The sequence below is a fragment of the Microcaecilia unicolor genome, chromosome 2 (assembly GCF_901765095.1).
Source record: "Microcaecilia unicolor chromosome 2, aMicUni1.1, whole genome shotgun sequence".
NCBI lineage: Eukaryota > Metazoa > Chordata > Amphibia > Gymnophiona > Siphonopidae > Microcaecilia > Microcaecilia unicolor.
The window spans coordinates 406,472,442-406,488,366 of record NC_044032.1 but is presented as its reverse complement, the minus strand read 5'-3'; the positions used below and the strand labels follow the sequence as shown (position 1 = coordinate 406,488,366).

Here is a 15,925-nt window from a genome sequence, read left to right as displayed (position 1 = left end):
GTTCATCAACACGTGGCCTGGTTCACAAGTCCATCCCCCACAGGGCCTGATAAATACCTTCCTAGACTTTTGCTGTCCTCAGGCTTCAGTCAGTTCGGGTCCCTACATCTCCTCCTCCAGGCATTTTCCACCCGCAGGCTTCAGGCTCTCTAGCTTCCCCATCCCCTTCTCTTGGCTTAGAGGATGCTTTTTATAGGGTGACCAATAATCCCCCCACCTCTTTAGGCCTCTCCCCCTGCTTTCAGAAAGGTCCGCACCTAGAACTCTCTCCACTTCCCAGCTTCTACTCAGAGAGTTCCCCCTGGTGGCCTCTCCAGGGAAGGACAGGTCCTATACCATGAGCACCCCCTAGCCGTTCCTTCAGGTCACTACCCTGGTATATCCCCTTTGGCTCCCTCTAGTGACCAGAATGGGCATATCCCCGATTTTCAGGTGGAGAGCGCCCTCTGGCGGTCTCCTCAGGGTAGGGCGGTCACTGTGTTTATCACAGTAACCATAATGAATATGTGTGAGATACCTCATACATATACATTATGGTTATTCCCAAAAAAGCCAGCTCTTTCTCCCTTCCTTCCTTCCTTCCTTCCTTCCTTCTTTCCTCCTTACCTAGCACTCCCTCTTCTTCTCCAGTAGTATTTCCCCACCCTCTTTCCCATACCATGCCAGTGTAGACCTTAGAAATGCATAAGCTCTATATGTAGATCCTTCAAGAAGTAGTGTGTTATGATTTAGGCTCTAGAACCCTTTCTGAGGTTTTGGTGCCACCTCAGTAAGGCCAACACACAATCTCTCCACTGCAAAACTCTAAACACAGACTTGTGGAAAAACACACTCATAACCTTACCAAACCATAACAGCACTAATTCCAAGGACAGGACGAGCTACAACCGGTACAAAATAAGTACCTGAATATATGTAAACCGCTTTGAATGTAGTTGCAAAAACCTCAGAAAGGCGGCATATCAAGTCCCATTTCCCTTTCCCTTATGCGTGGAAAAGCAGCATTGTAATTACACCGGGCTCTAAAACACCAGTACACTACCTAATGAAAAACAAAACAAAACAAAAACGGCTGCAAATACTACACACTAGCAGAATATTGCACCTTTTTAAAATTTTTTTATTATTTATTCATTTATAATTTTACACAAGCATAAATCTTGTTACATGTAACTCAGGATACAAAAGAAATCAAATATGTTAAATTCAAAATATATACTCTTCATAGAGAATCATAAGTAACAAAAACATATTCTTTTGTCCCTTCCTTAGACCACAATAAGAGAGGGGAGTGGAAATGAAATGATCAGGGAAATCAGTAAAAAAGAAAAAAGAAAGGCTATTTACCCTTCCACCAATAAATTTATGATGCCTTCTGATATTATAACTCAGTTACTCTTTTCAGGTCTATGAAGGCTTTCAGCTGTTCTGGTGCGAAAAAAATATACTTAATTCCCACATATTTTACTATACATTTACAGGGGTATACAAGTAAAAATGTTGCTCCCAAAGACCGTGTCTCTTCTCTTAATTCCAGGAATCTCTTTCTTCTTTCTTTCTTGGGTGGTTTTAGTAACATCTGGAAATATCCATAATTTTTGGCCACAAAACTTTTGGTGCATGTTTTTAAAGTATAATTTTAATATTGCATTAAAGTCTTACTCGAAAACAAATGAAACCAAAAGTGTGGCCCTGTTGGTTACCCCGGTCAGTGAGTCCTCCAAAATTAAAGAAGTATCTTTCAAATCTTCAATTTTCTCTTGTTCTAAAACTTCTGGGATCCCCTCCTGATTCTTTTTTGTCGGAAAAAAAATATCTTGTTTATTGGGGGAATATTTTGCAAGGAAATTTTCAAAATTTCAACTAGGTATTTTTTAAATAGTTCCAAGGGAAGGATACCTATCGGTTTTGGAAAATTCAAAATCCTCATATTCAATCGTCTATTATAATTTTCTATTTGTTCAATTTTTTTCGGATATTTGAATTACCTTTGATAATCACTGAAACATTTTCTTTAATTTTAACAATGTCATTTTGGGAACTCCGTACCTGTTCATTAAATTCTTTCTTCAAATTATCCATCGATTTAGAGAGCTGATCTACCGTAGAAACCAGATTCATTGTTTGTTGAGTTGATTTTGTAATCAAAGCTTTCATGCCTTCCATAGCCTGCCAGAGAGTATCGAGTGTAACCACCATGGGGGATTCAGCAAACCTTCTCCTCCTCATTAACTGACAATAACTTTTCCAGGGGAGAGCCCCCTCCGCGGACCTCAGTATTCACGACTTCCGTGTTCTGTGTACCCGCATTCTCCTCTCGCGTTTTAGCAGGACATGGTGGATTTCCAGGCGTCGGAGGAGAGAGTGTTACTTCGTGTTCCAGAGACGTCGGGTTCCCTTCCCCGGCGTCTAGCGGAAGCTCAACTCCGGTTTCAGTCGGTGGGTGCTGGAACGCAAAACTGTCCAGCGTGAGCTGCTTCAGGGAAGATGTTCGAGCTGGAGAGGGTAACGCTCTAACAATTCCCTTTCTCTTAGAATGTGGCATATCGCAAGTAGGAAAAATTTAGAGTGCACGTTGATCAGTCCTGCTGCTCTCGGCCATCTTAGCCACCCAGAATATTGCACCTTGATCACACATGAAAAACACATAACAACAGATATGACACAAGGAACTAGAAATAAAAAAATATATGAAGGCAAAATACCGAACTGAAAAGTTACCTCAAGAAGTTAGACTCGGCATGCAGCAATACTAGAAAAATTGAAACTTACATGCAAAATATCACAGATGCACATTTCCAAAAGCTGACATATTCCAATTAATATATTCTGAATAAAATACTTTTTTCTACCTTTGTTGTCTGATCATTTAGTGTTTCTATTCGCTTTGGTCCCAGTGTCTTCTGTTTTATGCAGTGTCTTCTTTCCATTTGATATTTTTTCACTCACTATGTCCACCATCCTCCTGTGTCCTTATGCGTCCTGTCTACCATCTGTAGCCCTGTCCCTATCCTTCCTCGAGTTTCAGTATCTGCCCTCAAAGTGTTCCGATCCAGCCCTTAAATTCAGCAGTTTCCCCTCCATCCATATCCAGCATTTCTCCTCACTCTCCTTCCCTCCATCCATGTGCATCTACTTCCTCTGTCTTCCCTCTCCTCCATCCATGTCCAGCATTTCTCCTCTCTCCCTTTCCCTCCATCCGTGTGCATCTCTTCCTTTGTCTTTCCTTCCCTCCATCCTTGTCCAACATTTCTCCTCTCTTCCCTGCCGTTCACTCCATCCATGTCCAGCATTTCTCCTCTCTTCTCTCCCCTCCATCCATGTCCATCTCCTTCCTGACTTTCCTCCCCTCCATCCATCCATGTCCAGCAATTCTCCATTCTACCCTGCCCTCTCCTCCATCCATCCATATCCAGCAAATTTCCTCTCTCCCCTGCCCCCTCCATCCATCCATCCATCCATCCATGTCCAGCAATTCTCCTCTCTCCCCTGCCCTCCCCTCCATGTCCAGTGCTTTCTCTTCTCTCCCCCTGCCCTCCCCTCCATCCATGTGCATCTCCTTCATGTCTTCCCTTCCCTTCATCCATGTCCAGCAACTCTCCTCTCTCCCCTGCCCTTCCCTCCATCCATGTCCAGCAGCTCTCCATTCTCCCCTGCCCTCTCCTCCATCCATGTCCAGCAGCTCTCCATTCTCCCCTGCCCTCTCCACCATCCATCCATATCCAGCAAATTTCCTCTCTCCCCTGCCCCCTCCATCCATGTCCAGCAGTTATCCTCTCTCCCCTGCCCTCCCCTCCCATCCATGCCCAGCGATTCTCCTCTGCCCTCCCCCCTATCTGTGTCCAACAATTCTCCTTTGACCCCTCACCCTCCCATCCCATCCATGACCAATGACTTCCCCAGCTCCCCATTTTCAGTTCCCAAGTTTTAGTTTCCTCCTCTCCATCCATGTCCAGCAACTCTCCATTCTCCCCTGCCCTCTCCTCCATCCATATCCAGCAAATGTCCTCTTTCCCCTGCCCCTCCATCCATCCATCCATCAATTCTCCTCACTCCTCTGCCCTCCCCTCCATGTCCAGCGATTCTCCTCTGCCCCTTCCCTCCATGTCCAGCGATTTTTCTCTGCCCCTGCTCTCCCCTCCATGTACAGTAATTTCGCCTCTCTCCCCGACAGCCCTCCTCTCTGTTCCTTCCTGCCCCCTCCCGCGTGTTTAAACCTTTTATTTTCAGCAGCGACGACAGTGAAGAAAACAGAACAGCAAGCGGGCTCGCCTCCAGCCTTTCCCTTCCCTCAGTGTCCCGCCCTCTCAGAAACAGGAAATACGTCATCATAGGAAGGCGGGACACTGAGGGAAGGGAAAGGCTGCAGGCGAGCCCGCTTGCTGTTCTGCTTTCTTCACTGTCGTCGCTGCTGGAAATAAAAGGTTTAAACTCGCAGGGGGGGGGGGTGGTGGGCAGGAAGGAACAGAGAGGAGAGCTGTTGGGGAACTGAGGGCAGGAAGGAGGGACTGAAAGTATGTTGTGCCGGTCCTGCGTTTGTGCTGGTCCTGTGTTTGGGGGGGGGGGGCAATGCCCCCCTCACACCCCAAACTACACCCATGGTGCAGCATCTTTTTCTCCCCACCCCCATGTTATCACCTCTGTTTTCTACCCACTTTCCTGCATTCTGGCATCTCTCTCCTTTCCTCCCCTTCCTGTGGTCTGGAAATGCATCTACTACTACTATTTAGCATTTCTATAGTTCTACAAGGCGTACGCAGCACTGCACAAACATAGAAGAAAGACAGTCCCTGCTCAAAGAGCTTACAATCTAATAGAAAAATAAATAAATAAAAATAAAGTAAGCAAATCAAATCAATTAATGTGAACGGGAAGGAAGAGAGGAGGGTAGGTGGAGGCGAGTGATTACAAGTGGTTATGAGTCAAAAGCAATGTTAAAGAGGTGGGCTTTCAGTCTAGATTTAAAGGTGGCCAAGGATGGGGCAAGACGTAGGGGCTCAGGAAGTTTATTGCAGGCGTAGGGTGCAGCGAGACAGAAGGCGCGAAGTCTGGAGTTGGCAGTAGTGGAGCAGGGAACAGATAAGAAGGATTTATCCATGGAGCGGAGTGCACGGGAAGGGGTGTAGGGAAGGACGAGTGTAGAGAGATACTGGGGAGCAGCAGAGTGAGTACATTTATAGGTTAGTAGAAGAAGTTTGAATAGGATGCGAAAACAGATAGGGAGCCAGTGAAGGGACTTGAGGAGAGGGGTAGTATGAGTAAAGCGACCCTGGCGGAAGACGAGACGGGCAGCAGAGTTTTGAGCCCACTGGAGAGGGGAGAGGTGACTAAGTGGGAGGCCAGCAAGAAGCAGATTGCAGTAGTCTAAGCGAGAGGTGACAAGGGTGTGGATGAGGGTTTTGGTAGAGTGCTCGGAAGAAAGGGGCGGATTTTACGGATGTTGTAAAGAAAGAAACGACATGTCTTGGCAATCTGCTGGATATGAGCAGAGAAGGAGAGAGAAGAGTCAAAGATGACCCCAAGGTTTCGAGCTGAGGAGACAGGGAGAATGAGAGAGCCATCGACAGAAATAGAAAACGGGGGGAGCGGGGAGGTGGGTTTGGGGGGGAAAATGAGAAGCTCTCATCTCTTACCCTACCTTTCCATCCACCTCCCAACATAGTCCAGCATGGCTCCCTTTCCCTCCTGCCTACCCTCTGCGATCTGGTATCTTTCTTAGCTCCCCCCTCCCCAGGAATCCTACAACGTTCTTGGATCACCGGGGTGGGAGGAGGGCAAGGGAGATCCTGGACCGAGCAAGGTAGGCAGGAGGAAGAGGGAGACATTCTGGACAGTCAGAACTGAAATGGGAGGCAAAGAGGAGACCTACCTTGTCTCAAAGCAGCAGCAGGACTCAGAAAGACTTACAGCAGCAGGAGGAGGAGCAGAACAGGTAAAATACTTAGGGGTGGGCCCTTGGGGGGCTCATTTGTCAGGGACTGATTTGCTGGGGACTGTTTTGTCATGGGCTTTTTTGTTTGTTTTTTTGTTGGGGCTATTTTGACCAGCTACTGCAGTAGCCATACCTTTGGCTTTGGGAAAAGAGTGACAGGATATATCCTGGCCCTTGAAGATAAATTGGTATTGCAAGAGAGGGGCAGAGGGTTTGGGTGTGGTCTGGAAGCATTTTGTTGTAAAGGTGTGGGGATTGGTAGTAGTTTTTTTTATGCAGCAGGGGTCAGCCTAATCAAAAAACAAAAAGAAACCAACAAAAAACACATCCTTAATATAGCTAGGTTGCACACCAACAGACCAGCAGCTCCTCAGAGTAACAGTTATTACTAGTTTGTGCAACCCAGCTATATTAAGGATGCATTTGTTGTTGTTGTTTTTTAATTAGGTTAACCCCTATTGCATTAAAAACCGACTACCAACCCCCATTAGTATTTCTGTGTGACTCAATTTAGGCTGGATTAATAAATAGCTATAATCTTCCTTCTTCCCTTGCTCCTTTGGAAGCATTGGTGCACATCAAGTCTACTCCAGAGGTGGCAGAATGGCTGTTTGAGTCTTATCAGAATGAAAGGGGCCATACAGATCTAACCTATTAACAAGTAATAAGCAGAGAGAGATGTCAGCCACTGCAGTGACATAAAAGCAACCGTGGAGAAATAAGAAAGCGAGCTGTCACAGGCTACAGCTCACTATAACAACTTTCTTGGCTCAGTAGATAGTAATCTAACGGGCCTGTGACGTCACAGGGAGCGCCGCACGTGCTGGCTATTAGCTTTTCCCGGGCGGCGCGCAGCTTTTAGAAGTATTTGGAATTCTAGCCGGAGAATCGTGATTCGGGTCGCTAAAGAAAGAACGAAGAGTTAGAGCAGTTGCAGCGGTGGATCGTAAGTACAGAGCGTACGTTTGACGGGAGGGTGATTGAAGGGCGTACAAAGAGACCCCCATTATTCGTGGTATTGTATCTGTATAAATTAACACACTTCAAAACTTTCCGCTGTGTCTAGTACTTATGCATGTCCTCCTAATTAGCACGAGTAAAACATGAAACGACAAAATTTGCAGTACAATAAGATATTTAGAGTAATTCCTGGATATGAGGAACCGTGTTAGCAATGTGTAGGAAAAAGTTCGTATTGACTGTGGCACACATCAGGGGCTCGCTGCTGTTTCACGTACAAAATAAATAGCGGCACAAATCATTGCTGTTCTGGGCGGTGAGTGTCGATGAAGACAGAGGAACTGTTTTACATCATTTCATCCCGTGGTGGCCAGGGGCCACTTGAACATCTGCTGCAGCCAGGAAATGCTCCTTAGAAATGATACTGACAGAGCAAGGGAACCTCAAGTTTTATAGCTCTGATATTTTCTGGAATTTAAAGCCAGAGAAGAGTACTCCCTCTTTTTCCACGTGTTCATTTCCTTTGTAGTAGAAATGTCCTCTCTGAACCTAGCTGGCTGCTCTGAGGATAGGATGCCTTGGCACTGATCATCTCGCTCCTGGAACTTGGAAGGCCCCTCTTTTTTTTTTTAAAAACTTTGGCCTTCTAGTAAAGTGGCTGGTTTCACTGGGGAAAAAAGTAAATTTATCCACGCTGGAACGCAAGAGCAATCGGGATTTGACTTAAGCTCTTACCTGGGGAGAAGTTGTTGTTGGGGGGTTGAAGGCTCTGTGCATGCCTGGAGGGCTGAACTGACAGCAATTTAGGAGCACAGAACAATTCCCACTTGTTAGTCTTTTGAAATTATTTAAATTAAAAAAATGTTAGTAAATCATCTACTCCACTGGCATAGGCAGATGTCCGATTTTGGGTGGGCACCAAATTTCTACCTGCTCTCCTACCCATGCCCACACTAAAGCAAAATATACAGTGGGGGAAATAAGTATTTGATCCCTTGCTGATTTTGTAAGTTTGCCCACTGACAAAGACATGAGCAGCCCATAATTGAAGGGTAGGTTATTGGTAACAGTGAGAGATAGCACATCACAAATTAAATCTGGAAAATCACATTGTGGAAAGTATATGAATTTATTTGCATTCTGCAGAGGGAAATAAGTATTTGATCCCCCACCAACCAGTAAGAGATCTGGCCCCTACAGACCAGGTAGATGCTCCAAATCAACTCGTTACCTGCATGACAGACAGCTGTCGGCAATGGTCACCTGTATGAAAGACACCTGTCCACAGACTCAGTGAATCAGTCAGACTCTAACCTCTACAAAATGGCCAAGAGCAAGGAGCTGTCTAAGGATGTCAGGTACAAGATCATACACCTGCACAAGGCTGGAATGGGCTACAAAACCATCAGTAAGACGCTGGGCGAGAAGGAGACAACTGTTGGTGCCATAGTAAGAAAATGGAAGAAGTACAAAATGACTGTCAATCGACAAAGATCTGGGGCTCCACGCAAAATCTCACCTCGTGGGGTATCCTTGATCATGAGGAAGGTTAGAAATCAGCCTACAACTACAAGGGGGGAACTTGTCAATGATCTCAAGGCAGCTGGGACCACTGTCACCACGAAAACCATTGGTAACACATTACGACATAACGGATTGCAATCCTGCAGTGCCCGCAAGGTCCCCCTGCTCCGGAAGGCACATGTGACGGCCCGTCTGAAGTTTGCCAGTGAACACCTGGATGATGCCGAGAGTGATTGGGAGAAGGTGCTGTGGTCAGATGAGACAAAAATTGAGCTCTTTGGCATGAACTCAACTCGCCGTGTTTGGAGGAAGAGAAATGCTGCCTATGACCCAAAGAACACCGTCCCCACTGTCAAGCATGGAGGTGGAAATGTTATGTTTTGGGGGTGTTTCTCTGCTAAGGGCACAGGACTACTTCACCGCATCAATGGGAGAATGGATGGGGCCATGTACCGTACAATTCTGAGTGACAACCTCCTTCCCTCCGCCAGGGCCTTAAAAATGGGTCGTGGCTGGGTCTTCCAGCACGACAATGACCCAAAACATACAGCCAAGGCAACAAAGGAGTGGCTCAGGAAGAAGCACATTAGGGTCATGGAGTGGCCTAGCCAGTCACCAGACCTTAATCCCATTGAAAACTTATGGAGGGAGCTGAAGCTGCGAGTTGCCAAGCGACAGCCCAGAACTCTTAATGATTTAGAGATGATCTGCAAAGAGGAGTGGACCAAAATTCCTCCTGACATGTGTGCAAACCTCATCATCAACTACAGAAGACGTCTGACCGCTGTGCTTGCCAACAAGGGTTTTGCCACCAAGTATTAGGTCTTGTTTGCCAGAGGGATTAAATACTTATTTCCCTCTGCAGAATGCAAATAAATTCATATACTTTCCACAATGTGATTTTCCGGATTTAATTTGTGATGTGCTATCTCTCACTGTTACCAATAACCTACCCTTCAATTATGGGCTGCTCATGTCTTTGTCAGTGGGCAAACTTACAAAATCAGCAAGGGATCAAATACTTATTTCCCCCACTGTAAATACCTGAGCTGGCAGGTAATCCCAACCCACCCAGCTGAAGACCACTTCCTCTGGTCCAGCAGCCAGAACTCTCCCAAGCTCTGTAGCTGATGGCAGTGTCCCCAAGCTGCTGCTGCTGCTGCCACTGTCGCCACTCACCCTTTCTACGCATGGAGAGTTCTAGTTGCCGGGACCAGAGGAGGAGGTCTTCAGATGGCAGGGTTTGGGAATCCTTGCCAGCCACAGCAAGGGAGTTGGCTGATTGTGGGTGGTCCTGAGCCCAGAATGGGTGGGCTGTGGTCCACCTGTGGCTCTAGCACGTCTACTGTGGTGATTTGCTAAAGTAAATGAGTAAAATGCCCAGTGATCCTGGGCATAGAAAACAAACAATTTATACATATAATAAAAACAGCCAGGTTAAAATTCACCCATAAACAGTATGAGGACAATTCTGTAGCCTCTCTGAGAGAGCGCAGCAGTCTGTTCTCAAGAGAACATAGGCGCTTAGGTTCTGCTATAGAATACTAGTGTAATCCTGTATTGGCAAGTCTAAAATTTTTACACTTGCACTTACTCCATCTATAGAGCTGATGTAAGTGCTAGTGCTTAGGTGCTGCAGGGACATGAGTAACTTACACTGTTTTGCAGGGGCTTAGCCAGACACACAATTTTGGGTGGGCCTGGGCCCAAGATGGATGGGCAGAAGAGGTAATTTGGTCTCTCCTCTCACCTGCATGCCATATGGTCTCTCAAACATCCCTCCCCTCTCCCGCATACCTTTACAATTGCAGATTTCCACCAGTAGTGAGCAGAAACTTATACACACTGCTCATGTTGGCCACACAGCCTTCCCATGATGCAACGTCCTGTTTTTGCATCGGCGGGAACATGTCAGAGGGAAGGCTGTGCGAGAACTATGTATCGGTCACTGCTTGCTGCAGGCAAAGATCTGCTATTTACAAGGTATGCAGGAGGGACAGTTGTTGGGAGTTTTTGGCTGGTGGGGCTTGGGGATCCCTGCCAGTCACATCATAGGTGTGTTGCTACTGGATGGGCTACGCAACTGCTGTTCTGCAAGTTACGTGCATAGGTGACAGTCCTGCCTATGATCTGCCTCTGTATACACTTTGCATTTATGAGCTATACAGGTTACGCACATTGGTCCAGAATAGTGCTTAGGTAGCATACCAGCATATATACACACAAGTATGCATGTACACGCAGATATGCTAGTATTCAAAGTGTTAGCACCTAGTTTGTACAGTTGCCTTATTTGTGGATAAAAACAACTAGGTTAAAAGCTACCCACAGACGTGGCCAAAAATAAAGGCTCACAAATACATTTTACACAGGTTTGTGTTTTTTTTTTAATGGTACATGACACAAGGGCTCATTTTCAAAGCATTTAGACTTACAAAAGTTCTGTAGGTTACTATGGGGCTCATTTTCAAAGAGAAAAATGTCCAAAAAGTGTCATAGAGCACCATTCGGACACACTTTTTTTTCTCAAAATGTCCAAATCGGTATTTTTTTTCGCAAACATCTATCTATTTTATTTATTATTTTAGGGTATTTCCATTCTTCCAAGCAGTGGACCAGTCACGCTCCCTTGAAACTGAATGGATTACCCAAGGCTGCAAGATTCTAAGTGCACTTACTCTTAAGAAATAAGAAGACTTCAAACAGGATATAATGAGTAATATGAGAAATATTATCTCGTTTATTACTCACCAAAAAGCGGATAATACAGAATAAGTCAGAGGATTAATATTAGCACAAGCAAATCAGTATTTCTCATATGGAAGAAGATCTGACCGCAAAACAAGCCTGTCTCAGGCGTACAGAATTTCTTCATCTACTGTTCAGCTGTCAGTCTTAAATACTCTTTTTAATACATGGTTAACTATTAAATTCAATTATAGTCAAATATGTCTGCATTTCTCAGTTTTAACCGTTATTGCAATATTGACCATAGCCTCGCTCAATCCCCTCCTAAGTTCTGTTTTTCAACACCTGGCCCACTGTCATCCATCCCTTTGTACGTCATTACTAACCACAACTTCTCACTCTGGCCTGTCCACCTGGTGTCTTGCACCTTCCTTATCAATCCTTTCATCATTATTAAGTTTCAGTTGCTCTTGCACCTTGGGCAATTCTTTCATCAGGATCTGTAACTCTGTCAGGCTCACAAACAACTGTGTTGCTGCAATCGGTTGCAACCTTTTAAGACAAGCCTTGGTGATTTTTATTAAGGCCTTGTTATCAGAAACAGGCCTTGACCTGTTTTTCCCAAAGGCAGGCAACATCAGTTTTCTATACTATGCAATTTGTGTGCAGTACTTCTAAATCACAAGGGGGTATGTTGGGGGTGTTTCAAAAGTGGGCTTAGGGTGTGCCTAACACTTGGACGTTTTACAGTCATAATGGAACAAAACAAAAACGTCCAGGGTGAAAATCTAAACGCTTTGGTCTAGACCTGTTTTTAGAACAAATAAAGTACAAAAAGGTGCCCTAGTTGACCAGATGACCACTGGAAGAAATTAGGGATGAGCCCCCCCACCCTTACTCTCCAAAAATGTGACTACAAATAGTACTTACCAGCCTCAGATGTGATAGACAGGTCCATTAGAGCATTATGCACATCCCTGGAGTACTGTAGTGGTGGTTCACAGTAGACAGGTGAACCTAGGCCGATACTCCTCCAACCCTGTTAACACTTGTGGTGGAAACTGTGATCCCTCAAGAACTCACTAGAAACCCACTGTACCCACATATAGATGCCTATTGCAGTAAATCAAAAGCTGTAAAATAAATGTAGGTGCCCCCTTCACCCGTAATGGGTATTGTAGTGGTGTACAGTTGGGGGTGGTGGGTTTTGGAAGGCTCAGCAGACAAGATAAGGGAGCAACAGTGAGATGTGTACCTGAGAGTATTTATATGAAGGTCACAGCAGTGCCCCATTTCTCTCCTAGGATGTCAAGGGGGACCAGCATACTAAAAATTCTGGCCCCTCCTATATCCCAATGTCTTGATTTTATATGTTTTTCATTGTATGTTTTTTTTTTTTTTTTTGAAAGTGGCCTGAAAAGATAAGCGCAAGAAGCACAAAACTTTGTTACAAACTTATTTTGAAAAAAAAAAAAAAAAGACGTTTTGCTCTTCGAAAATGGCCATATTTCCTATTTGGATTTTGGATGTTTAGTGCAAAATGTCCAAAGTCCGACTTAGATGTCATATCGAAAATGCCCCTCCACATAACTTTGTAAGTCTAAATGCTTTGAAAATACTCCTGATAGTAACATACTAAATGACGGCAGGTAAAGACCTGCATGGTCCATCCAGTCTGCCCCAACAGTTACATTATCAATTCATTATTTAACCACCAATCCTATAGTATTACAACATTTTACTTGCTAAATTCCACTTTATGATGTCTTCTCCCCCACTGAGATATATAGCACTTGCACTCATAGCATATGATATGAATCTGGGCTCAGACCGTAAGTCTGCCTGGCACTAGCCCTACTTTCCAACTACTGGAGATGATGTTGAAACCCACTCTAGCCCATCCTGATCTATTTTGCGCAAAGCTCAGTGCATGTACCCGATCCTTTACGTGATCGATGGAAGATGGTGTATCATTACTAACATTTATTTGGATTTAGCTCACACCTTTGCATTTGTAGCACAAAGTGAATTTATATTCGGGTAGAATAGATATTTCTATATCCCCACAGGGCTTACAGTCTTAACCACTAGTGTCACCAAATTGTTAGTAATAACTAGGTCCTATTGCATAAAGTGAGACCTGTGGTAAAATAACATCTTGATAACCCCAGCTATAGATTAGTACCTGAGGTAATAAAGGGGGCCTAAAAAGCCACTAGTAGGCGGTGCATCCTTCAGCTTTAGCTAGGCTACTCAAGGCAGTTGATCTCATTGTGCAAACCCCCCCCCCCCCCCCTTTATCTACCCTGGGAAACAGTATGCAAAGAAGGAAAATACTGCAGGTGGTATTTTGCAAATGGACCAAACTTAAGGATTTAGGTGTTATTCATCTTTTTTAGCTGAGGGCACAATTTAATTAGTTTAATTTAATATAGGGTTTTTTTTTAACCTGCCACTTTAAGCCAAACAGAAATGCATCAATAATAAAAGTAAAAATTGTGCACTTAGCAAAACATAAGTGTATATTCAGCCAAAAAAGTGCTTAACTGGTGAGCAGCTTTAGCATTGACTTTGCTTTATTTTTTATTAGATCCTCATGAGTTTTGTTTTCTCCCCCTATCCTAATTCTGCCTGTTTCTGGATGTTGAGGGTTAAGTGCTTTTGGCCTGGTCATGGTGCCTTTGACCTTTTCTCTCTAGAATACAGCATAGATTTGCCTTTGCCATCTGCATCCCAGAGAATCTTATGGGATTCCCTATCAGGTACCAGCTAGATGTGACCCCAGCTTCTGAGCTCTAATATCTAATGAGGTCAGGCTGTATCTGGCAAGAATTGTTGGGAGGGAAGGGGTATAGGAGGATCACAGAGTTTTATAATATCTTCATTTTGCTCCACTTGTTCTCTGAACTTGGAAATAGCAGTGGTGCACTTCCTACTCACAACCTTTGCTCCTCATGTCACTGAACTCCTCTCACTTGGTTTATTAATGCACAGAATATTTCTCATAGATTTCTGCAAGTAAAAAATTAACTTGTGCTCAGTTCTGCATGTGTAGCCAAACAGTGATCAATGTGAAAAGCCAGCAGGTATGAAAAATAGAATGAAATGTATCATGAGCAGTTCTGTTGCTGGCTCATTCCTCATTTGGAGAACATGCCAGGGCTAGCAGACCTTTCACTGTTAGCTTATAGTTAATGGTAGTTTTTATCCATTTTAAATTGCATTGTTTTATTGTTTCTTTGGGCTGCTCTGGAAAAGTGAAGTAAAAGTCTATAATTATGCTGTGGCTTTCTTTAGGGTATACTGTGAGGTCTACAGTTTGTCTTTATATATAAAGGGTTCTCAAACCTAATTGCCTGGGGTTTGGGTGGTTAGTTCCAGCGGGAAATTGAGGCATGAAAGTTTGTTGGTCTCAAGTTTGAATTTTGGAGGTCATGAATTGGGGTTTCAGGGTGGGAGACTTAGGAGCAATATCAGGAAATACTTTTTCCCAGAAAGCGTGGTGGATGTCTGGATGCCCTCCCATGGGAGGTTGTGAAGAAAAAAACTGGTGATAGAATTCAAGAGTATCCTATATAATAATTCTCACCTCCAATGTTCTAATGTGCCTAGGACCGTGCCTCCCTCGGAGGTGGTCTGCTAGGCAGGCACGCACTGACATCAGTGACAGCTGATTCCAAAGCAAGGGGAAGAGTACTCCTCCACCTGCCTGGGAATCAGCTGTCAGTGCACCGCTCCCTGCCACTTCAGAGCAAGTGGCAGAGAGCGGGACAACACAGAGCTCGCCCCATCACCAACCTGCCCCCCCCCCCCCCCCACCCGACGAGCATGACCACCCCGTCTCCTCTCACGCACCTCCCACCCAGATCCACAATCCGCTGTCCCTCCGATTTCAACACCCCCCCGCGTTACGGCCCCCTGTACCCCCCTTCCACGACCCTGTCTGATATCAGACGCACACAGAGGAACTTGAACAGAAGAGCATTGAAGAAGCAATGCTGTGAAGGCCAGCACACGACTTCGGCTGACGGGGGTTGGGGTCCCTTGTCAGAACAGGTAATCCATGGTGGTGGGGGACGGTTTTCGCAATGAATGAGCGGTCGACAGGGTCGCGGAAGGGGGGTACATGGGGCCGTAAAGCGGAGGACGACGGGGGGGGGGGGGGGTGAAAACGGAGGGAGGGCAGAGTCTGCAACACCGAGGCACGGTGGGGGATGGCCTTGCTAGCGCCCGTTTCCTACCCTTCAGAAACGGATATTTTTTTACTAGTGTAGGATAAATGCAGATGAACATTATATAGAAAAAGGATGGAATCCAATTAAAGCAAAACTTAAATGACCTCATAACCAGAGTTAGCTTTGATGGCAGTTTCAGAGGTTGGGAAGTAAAACGCATGTTGGGCAGACTTCTATGGTTTGGGTCTTGTAAATGGCTAAAACCGATCAGGATCAAGGCTGGAGCGGTCTTCAACGGCAACTGCAGTAGTTAGGCAGTAGAACTGGTGCCAGGCAGACTTCTATGGTCTGTGCCACAAAACTGGTAGGGAAAGATGGAGATAAAGTATTCCAGTGTTTAATCATGAAGAGGTGGAATCTGTGCAGAGTGCCACATTCAGTTCTGACCACCTTAATGGCAGACTGGATGGACTGTACAGGTCTTTATTTGTCAACATTTACTATGTTCCTATGAAATACAGATAGAAGGGAATTTTATGGTGCCTAAAAAATTGTTGTTGAAAAAAAAAGCGTGTACTGGTATTCTACAAACCATGCCTAAATTTAGGCGCAGTTTATAGAATAGCGGTTAAGCCCAGGGATCGTT

The 15,925-nt window shown here is 45.0% G+C and overlaps 1 protein-coding gene across 5 annotated transcripts in view; it reads left to right on the top strand.

Moving 5' to 3' along the window:
* Positions 1-15,925, top strand: part of ABCG2 (ATP binding cassette subfamily G member 2 (Junior blood group)) — a 224,180-nt gene that overhangs the window by 88,834 nt on the left and 119,421 nt on the right. Inside the window, exon 1 of one of the 5 annotated variants that reach the window (XM_030190668.1) lies at positions 6,799-6,878. The exons of the other annotated variants lie outside the window; for them this stretch is intronic. The gene's annotated coding sequence lies outside the window, so the exon portion shown is untranslated. Of the gene's footprint in view, positions 1-6,798; positions 6,879-15,925 lie in introns of those variants that run through there. 5 annotated transcript variants of the gene reach the window in all.